The sequence below is a fragment of the Macaca fascicularis genome, chromosome 4 (genome assembly GCF_037993035.2).
Source record: "Macaca fascicularis isolate 582-1 chromosome 4, T2T-MFA8v1.1".
NCBI classification, from domain to species: domain Eukaryota; kingdom Metazoa; phylum Chordata; class Mammalia; order Primates; family Cercopithecidae; genus Macaca; species Macaca fascicularis.
Genome location: NC_088378.1, coordinates 14,591,775 through 14,601,345, shown reverse-complemented (window position 1 = coordinate 14,601,345; position 9,571 = coordinate 14,591,775).

Genomic DNA, 9,571 nt, shown 5'->3' with positions numbered 1-9,571 from the left:
CAAAACATTAGCAAGTCAAATTCAGCAGTATAAATAAGAAGATAATACATCACAACCTAGAGGGGTTTATCTTGGTAATCTCAATTATGAATAATTTGTCTCTGGATGATGAAATTATGGGGAGTTTTTTTCCTCCAAATTTTCAAAAATGAACATGGTTTAATTCTTTAATGAGAATTTAAATATTGCAATTTAAAAGAAATACAATGAATTTTCTTCCAATATTTTCTGGAGTAGAGAGTGAGTGGAAATGCTGATTTGGGTAAAAGAGAACACATTTCTTTCTCTCTCTCTCTCTCTCTTTTTTTTTTTTTTTGAGATGGAGTCTTGCTCTGTCACCAGTCTGGAGTGCAGTGGTGTGATCTCGGCTCACTGCAAACTCCGCCTCCTGGATTCAAGTGATTCTCCTGCCTCAGCCTCCTAAGTAGCTGGAACTACAGGCGCCCGCCACCACACCCAGTCAATTTTTGTATTTTTAGTAGAGACAGGGTTTCACCATGTTGGCCAGGATGGTCTTGATCTCTTGACCTACTGATCCATAAGGAAAAGATGAAACCATGAAATTAAAAACAGCAAATGTAGCAGGATGCCCCCTCATCTGTCCCATGACCAAGCAAGGGTCCAGCAGAGTCCTCAGTGACAAGCAGGGGCCTCTGAGGCCCCAACCACACAGAGGAACCACCTCCCCTGCATAACCGGGACATTTGCACGAGGACACAATCACGTTTTGTCATTTGCCAGGTATATTATAATAACTCCTTTTTCAAGGGCAAAGCAGTGAGGAAGTCATCAAAGTGGCCACGCTTGTAAATGGCATGGCATGTGCAGAAAAAAGAAATTTCTAAGTATTTCTTCATTCTCTGTTCTTGGCTTGGACCTTGGACTTTATTATAAATCGTTACTCTAGTACCAAAAGCTGAATGAGACTATTGTGCTATGGAGAAGGGTAATCTCTGCCGGCAGGAAACCAGAACCGGTCTACCTCCAAAATCACCAAGAGGGATATTTTATTTAATTTTCTATTCTATTTCCTATTTTATTTTGCAATTTGAAAAAGGAAACGATGGGTGATATAAATTAAGTAATTTCTTTCCTTACCAATCTACCATCTTTCCCAAAATTCTGGCTCAGAGCTCTAGTGACACAACTTCTTCCCCCACTTCAGTCTGGAACAGAGTGGGCAGGTGTGGAGACTTAGTGATGGGACAGCTGAGGCACAACTCACTGAGCTGATGCTGGTGAGAACCCGCAGTCACAGGCTTGGGTATCCCCGGGCCTGAGCAATGTGGGATCCCTCCCTTTCTGGGCCCTATGCGCCTCCTCACATATTTGATGATGCCCCAAATTCCTTTAACAAAAAGCATTAGAGACAGAAAGTCTAAAATGCTAATTGCAGGAGAGGAGAACCATAGGCTGGGGTTCAAACTAAAATGCAGCGATTGATGCAGAGCCAGTTCAGGGAGCAGCCTGCTGACAGTTCTAGATGTCTGAATGGAGGCCTCCTACCTACATGATTCTGCCTGTGTTTGGATGCCATCTTTCATCAGACCTAAAAACTGCGTCTGTATTTCTGCCAAAGAATAAGTTAAGGTTCCCGGGGACTCTGGGCAGCGTAAGCGATGCCCAAGAATTCTGTGAGGTGATATGGCTGACTTCATGCACAAGGTACCACACTGCAGGGCTCCTTCAGCACCACACGAGTAGTGAGCTTCCCACTCGTAGGCGAGAAGGTATCAGGCCTGATTCAGCAGGAGGAACAGTAACGTGAAGGATGTCCCTCGGACAAAAGTCAGAATGAGGCCAGGTATGGTTGACTCACAGCTATAATCCCAGCGCTTTAGGAGGCTGAGGCAGGAGGATTACTTGAGCTCAGGAATTCCAGACCAGCCAGGCCAACATAGTGAGACCTTGTCTCTACTAAAAATAATAAAAAAAAAATTAGGCCAGGTGCAGTGGCTCACTCCAGTCATCCCAGCACTTTGGGAGGCTGAGGCGAAAGGATTGCTTGAGCCCAGGAGTTTGAGACCAGCCTGGCCAACATAGTGAGGCTCTGTCTCTATAAAAAATAAAAAAAATTGTCCAGGTGTGTTGATGCACACCTATAGTCCTAGTTACTTGGGAGGCTAAGGTGGGAGGATCACTTGAGCCCAGGAGGTCAAGCCTGCAGTGAGCTGTGATCATGCCACTGCTCTCCAACCTAGGTGACAGAGTGAAATGACAGAGCAAGACCCTGTCTCTAAAAAATAAAAATAAGGTAAAAAGTCAGAGAGGTGAGAAGCACTGGGCAGGAGGAAGCAGGCAGGGAGACTGAGAGCTGCCTTGGGACAGCAGATGACAACGTGACAAGGTGCCGCAAGGAGGATGTGGAAGCCGCTGAGGGCAGGGCCTGGAGTCACTAGTGTGCCTGTGTGTCAACAGTTTCCCTGAGCCCACCTGTGGTGGTAGAGAAGGTCCTGACTCCCTTGAGGCTGCCTGACTTCCTTCTGGTCTCTCCTTGCAAGTCCTAAATATCGCTCTCCACTCCTTGTCACCTCAGAATCTCTTCAGCTAGGGTTTGCCATGGCCAGGACACACATGAGGAATCTGAGATGGCTTAAATGGCAAGTCTTCCTATTCCAACACCTGTGTCCTTGTTCACAGAGCCAAGACTGGTCCACCTGCTTCTTCGCTCTGCTTCCGTGTCCTTGGTCTTGCACGTGTTTCTGCCTTCTGGGTCCTGCAAGCGCATGTTACTTTATTTGCCGCCTAAGCCTCACTCTTCAGGCAGCTGTCTAAATTCATTGTCTAAAGGCAACGAATCATGCAGCAGTTAAGAAGATAGACTCTGGTACCAGGCATTTATTAGCTATGCAATCATGGGCAAGTTACTTATGTTCCTTCTGCCTTAGTTTCCTTCTATGTGAAAGGGATAATAATACCACCTGTTCTCATAAGCTTGTAAGAATAGAAAGAGTAAATATTTATAAACGATTTTTTGAGACATGGTTTCACTCTGTTGCCCAGGCTGGAGTACAGTAGCGTGATCACAGCTCACTGCAGCCTTGACCTCCTGGGCTCAGGAGATCCTCCCACCTCAGCCTCCCAGGTGGCTGGGACTACAGGTGTGCACCACCGCACTCAGCTAATTTTTTGTGTTTTTGTAGAGACAGGATTTTGCCATGTTTCCCAGGATGGTCTCCAACTCCTGGGCTCAAGTGATCCACTTACCTTGGCCTCCCAAAGTACTAGGATTACAGGCATGAGCCACTGTGCCCGGCCCATATTAACAATTGAATAATGACTGGCATATGGCATAAGGCTTGGCTCTTGTGCATGTATTTATTTATTCAACACATGTTTATTGAACAGCCACGTGCTACGTGCTGCATCAAGTGATGGAGATGCAATGGTGAATACAAAGAAGCCCTCAGGAAGCCTCTAGTCTAAATGAGGGACATTTAGACTTTCATCAATAATTGTACTTTAAATAACAGTACACAGTGCTTAACGGAGAGGTCCTGTTGTAGGACCACCAGGTTCAACTGCCCGTCGGACAGTAACAGACCAATACACAGAAATGGTGGGAGTTGTAGCAGAGAAACAGTGTAATAATCATATGGCAGCCAAACAAGGGGGTGGGAGGGAACCTCAAATCTGCCTCCCCAGGGAGTTTTAGACTGGAGTTTTTAAGGGAATTTTGGTGGGTAGGGGGCTGAGGAGCTAGGGGTTGCTGATTGGTCGAAAAGTGATGGGTGAAGTTATGGGACAAGGAGATGAAGGAACCACATTTCTGTGCTGGATTAGCACCTTGGGGCTGGGGTTCTGCAGACTCATTGACGTCAGGCATTCTACTGGAATGCGGGATCTGAAAAATATCTTAAGCAATTTTTTGGTGAAAAGGTCCAGTGTCAGAGATTCTATCTCTAAGAACAGTGAGGGAGCAGGTGGTCCATGTGCTACGTGACTTTCGGTTAGCGAGCAACTGCAGGGAAGTGGGTCAAAGTGCACCAGCACACCCTGGTCAGTGCCTAGCTATAACTCTGCCTAGAGCCTGGCTTGAAATTCTCGTTAACGCTGTGAGAGTGCTTTCAGTGCAGTGCTGAGAGAGTGTAATATTAATAGATCTCACCCAGGGTGGGGTGAGATGTCTGAGGCCAGACATCCAATTCCCATCTTCTCACTGGCATCTTGAGATAACCACTGGCTACCCTTTGGACTCCGGTCCCTGAAAAGAAGCCAGTTTGCTTCCTGAACTAAACCAGTGCCCTGAGATGGAAGCATGATATCATTATAAACCACCACAACCAAACCACATACCAGGAAAACACAATTCAGATCTTCTTGTCTCTTCCGCCAGCTGTGAGACATGGGGCAAGGCTCCAGATTCAGCTGGGCCTTTATTAACCAGCCCTGGAGTTAAATCATCAACCCAGAGGTCTGTCCTAACCCTGGAGCCCAAGGAGAGCCCTGATTTATGCAACAAGCAGGGTGAGTGTTGATGGATTTGTCCTTCCCAGTTACAGAGAGTATTTCAGAGTCAGCAAGGTCAAAGTGCCGAACTACACCAGAAATGACAAGGACATTGTAAAAATTCAGTGAGCCCATTAGATAATTAAAACTGTTCAGACTCTCAACTTTGTTTTAAGGATTTTTTTTTTTTTTTTTTTTTAAATAAGATTTTGCACTTGGCCCACCCTGGAGCGCAGTGGCACAATCACCGCTCACTGCAGCCTTGCCCTCCCAGACTCAAGCGATCCTCCCACCTCAGCCCCCTGAATAGCTGGCACTATGGTGCGTGCCACCATGCCTGGCTAATTTTTTTTTTTTTTTTACTTTTTGTAGAGGCAGGATCTCACTATATTGCTCAGGCTGGTCTCCAACTCCTAGACTCAAGTGATCCTTCTGCCTCGAAGTCCCAAATTGCTGGAATTACAGGCCCAAGCCACCACACCCAGCAGGAATATTTTTAAGGCAGAAAAAATGGTAAATATGTGACCAGTGGGCAGGGATTTGTTAATTCTTTTAACCCAAGTCAGGGCTACTGTCCAGGCGATACGCCAAACCTGGGCCGGCTTCCGTCCCGAAGTGGACTTTGATGCCTCACCACTCAACGCGCTGGCCTTTGGGCCAGCAACGTCACCACCTCCCGGGAGCTTGTTAGAAATGCAGAGCCTTGGCTGGGTGCAGTGGCTCATTCCTGTAATCCCAGCACTTTGGGATGCCAAGGTGGGTGGATCACCTGAGGTCAGGCGTTCAAGGCCAGCCTAGTTAACATGGTGAAACCCCGTCTCTACTAAAATTACAAAAATTAGCCGGGCATGGTGCGGGGGTGCTTGTAAATCCCAGCTAATTGGGAGGCTGAGGCTGCAGAATTGCTTGAACCCAGGAAGCAGAGATTGCAGTGAGCCGAGATCACGCCATTGCACTCCAGCCTCGATGGCAGAGTGAGACTCTGTCTCAAGGAAAAAAAAAGAAAAAAAGAAATGCAGAACGTCAGGCTCTCCCTCAGACCTACCGCATTAGACTCTGCATTGAACAAGCTCCCCTGGTGAGTGGCGTGTGCATCAGTGTTTGAGAAGCACTTGCCTGAGGGGTGTTGGGAGGCTGCCAACCTATGTCAGGTGTGCTTTAAATATGGCACCTGTGTCTGCACTGTACAAACTCAAAGGACCCAACAAGTCATCTCCGTCTGTGTCTTCCGTTAACAGAAATACCCTAAACTGGGGGTGGAAAGTGGGTGTCTGAATATTCCTGGTTTAGCAGTAAGAATTCTTCAGCAATGAAGAAAATCTAATTTGCACTCCTAAATGGCACAAAGCCTGTTTCCTTTATGGCTTTGTCTTTGTTTCATCAAATTTACTCGCCATGGTCCATACCCGAGACCAGTCAGCTCTGTGCACCAACTGAGTTAAGGCCTGCCTCGCTCCTCCAGCCAACCAGCAAGTGTGGGTACCACACTGGGTGCCAGGGGATGGAGATGGACAGCATATGATCCCTAGCCTTGGGGGTGCCTTTGTTTTGCTTTGAGTTTTGGAATTTCCTAGACTTGGAACTCAGAGTCAAGTTCAGCTGAAACAGCTGAACGTCCCCAAGCTTCCTGCAGAAACTCCCAAACCATGAACTTTGCCTATGGTTCTGAGTCAACGCCATAATCTAGCCAAGTCCCACCTTCATCTGAATCAAAGAGCATGTTTGAAGTGATAGTTTTAACTTCCTATTCTGATGGTAGGGAGGATGGTAGGAGAGATGAGGGGGTGAGTGCTTTGTCCTTATGGATTTCTGATTTTTAAAAAAATTCATTTTTTGTGAAGACGGGGTCTCCCTATGTTGCCCAGGCTAGTCTTGAACTCTTGGGCTCAAGTGATCCTCCCAGCTTGGCATCCCAAAGTGCTGGGATTACAGGCACCAGCCACTGCACCTGGCCTGTTGTTGTTTTTTATTTTTGTTTGTTTGTTTCTGTTTGAGACAGTGCCTTGTGCTGTCACCCAGGCTGGAGTGCAGTGGTGCGGTCATGGCTCACTGCAGCCTGGACCTCCTGGACTCAAGTAATCCTCCCGTCTCAGCCTCCCAAGAAGCTAGGACTACGGGCAAGCACCATCATGCCTGGCTAATTTTTTATTTCTGTTTGTTTATTTATTTATTTTTGGTAGAGATGGGGTCTCCCTGTGTTGCCCAGGCTGGTCTCAAACTCCTGGACTCAAGTGATCCTCCTGCTTCAGCCTCCCAAAGTGCTGGCATTATAGGCATGAGCCACTGTGCATGGCTGGATTTTTGATTCTTAATCTCAGCTGTACCCAGGAAACTAAAAACGTTTATGCCTAAACTGCAACCCAGGTCAGTGCAAGAACATTTGCATAACAAAAAAGTGAACTGTTGTAAGTGCTTTTCATTTTGTTGAATCTCCACAGCAACCCTATGGAGTAGGTACTCTTATTACCTTCATGTTTGGATGAAGTCACTTAACTCCCCAGAGCCCCATCATCTTCATCCAAACATGAAGGTAATAAGGTCCCTCAGTCTGTGAGGGGTAGAGCCGGGCAGTCTGTCAGTTTCTGCACTGGACCGTTATGCTAAAGTGCTTCAGATTGGCCCCCAAGTGCCCTTACACATCTCCCCAGGTGTCCATGGAGGGTTAAGCACCTCTGCTATAGACTCAGCAGAAGCCTGACCTGCTCTTGACTCCAGTCTCACAGAATCTATGCTCCCCCAGGTAGGAGGCGGCTGCCAGGTCTGGGGTGGGGATGGCACCTCAGTTGTGCAGCCTCAAATCAGAGCAATGCCCCTGGTTTTGTTCCTGCTGTCTAGCTTCAGGTGCTCACATCTCAATGAAGGCAAATCATCCCAAAGTCATTTTGCCCCAGCCCCAGATCTCTTTTTCCACCTTCTTATCCTCTCCATCTTCTTTCCATCTCACTCCCTACCTTTAATCTCATCGATCTAAATAGGTTCACAGCACTGTTTATCGCCCACGGGATTGGGTTATAAATCTACCCAATTTATAACCCAGGGAGGCTGAGGCTGGAGAATTGCTTGAACCCAGGAGATGGAGGTTGCAGTGAATTCTGCAACCTCTGCCTCCTGGGTTCTTCCACCAAGTTTTCAAGGCCCTCTACGTCTTGAGCTGGCGCTGGCTTTGTTTCGCTAAACCAACCTCTGCTCTCAGCCCCTCTGCTTGCCTAGGCACTACCCTTCTTCCCTTGCCTGTGTTGGACTGACCCAGGCCCCAGCTTCTCCCTGCTCCCCACCTCTGGCCCACATGGAGCTCTCCAACCTCTCACTTAACACTTTCTGTCAACCCCACAAGCCTTTGATTAACTATTCTGCACTGTCTTCTGATTATCTTACCAACACCACCAAGGACAGGGACTATAATAAATAGTTCTTGTGTTTTCCCTGCAGCATGAAACACTAAGCTAAACACATCACAAATTTGCAATAAATGCTTGCAGAATTAGATTTATGGACAGACTTAGAAAGCAGGCTGATTTAACCTTTTTCCTGGAGGTGATTGAGAAATATAGGGTGGGGGATGGTCTTTGAGTTGGTTGGGACAGTGTCACAGTTGAATACTGGGCAGGCTAGATGCTGCAGTTGAGTACTGGGCAGGCTAGATGCTGGAGAGGACATAGGAGGCAAGGAGGTCTGGATTGCAGGGTGCAGTGAGATCGATGTGTAAGGGCTATCTACTGTGTATTGGTTATCTAGTGCTGTGTAACCAACAACCTCCAACCTTAGTGGCTTAAAATAACAAGTGTTTACTATTTTGTAAGTTCTGTGGATCATGAATTTGAGAACAGCTGTTCCCCTGGCTGGCAGTACAGAGGTGTCACGATTCCTGGAGTTACTGTAGAAGACATGAATCAGCAGGAGTTCATCAGAGCTCTGGTAGCCTTCCTTAAAAAGTCCAGGAAGCTGAAAGTCCCTGAATGGGTGGATACCACCAAACTGGCCAAGCACAAAGAGCTTACTCCCTGAGATGAGAACTGGTTCTACACAACAGCTGCTTCCACGACGTAGCACCTATACTGCCAAGGTGGCGCTGGGATTGGCTCCATGACCAAGATCTACGGGGGATGCCAGATAAATGGTGTCCTGCCCAGCCACGTCAGCGAGTCTCCAAGAGTGTGGCCCACTGGGTCCTCCAAGCCCTGGAGGGACTGAAAATGGTGGAAAAAGACCAAGATAGGGGCCACAAACTGACACCTCAGGGTCAGAAAGATCTGGACAGAATCGCTGGATAGGTGGCAGCTATCAACAAGAAGCATTAAAACAAATGATCCTGGGTTAATAAATTGCCTCAGTCATTAAAGAAAAAAAAAAGAGAATGTGAGAGCAGCTTAGCTGGATGGTTCTGAATGAGGGAATCTCATGAGGTTGAAGTCATGATGTCAGTTGGGGCTTCAGTTATCTGAAGGCTTGACTGGGGCTGCAGAATCTGCTTCCAAGCTCACTCACACGCATGGCTGTTGGCAGGAGGCCTCAGTTCCTTGCCATGTGGTTGTTATGCAGCTCACTTCCCCCAAAGCAAGCAACCTGAGAGAGGGAGAGAGAGGGCAAGGCAGGGGAGCATGAGGTCTCTGATGACTTAGCCTTGGGAGTGACAACCATCACTTGTACTGTGTTCTGTTGGCTACACAGACCAACCCTGAGACAATATGGAAAGAGACTACTCAAGGGCACGGACACCAAGAAGGAAGCTCATTAGGGGCTATTTTGGAGGCTGTTTCCACCAGGAAACATAAGACTCCCGCTCAAACCCACTGGAGGGATGGAAGAGGAGGGAGAGAGTCTCAAAGAACTCCAGCCTGGAGTCTGGAAATTGAGGGGTCTCCTTCTCAAAAAGGCCTTTCTTGACTACTCTGGCCAAACACTGCCCCCCACCCTCAGGTCACTCTCAGGTTATCCCATATACATTCTTTGCACTTTTCACTTTGAAATTGCCTTTCTTGCAGATTTGTTGTATCTTTCCCATTAGGAAATAAGCTCCTCGTCACACACCAACATGGCACATGTATATAAATGTAACAAACCTGCACGTTGTGCACATGTACCCTAGAACTTAAAGTATAATAAAAAAATTTAAAAATAAGTT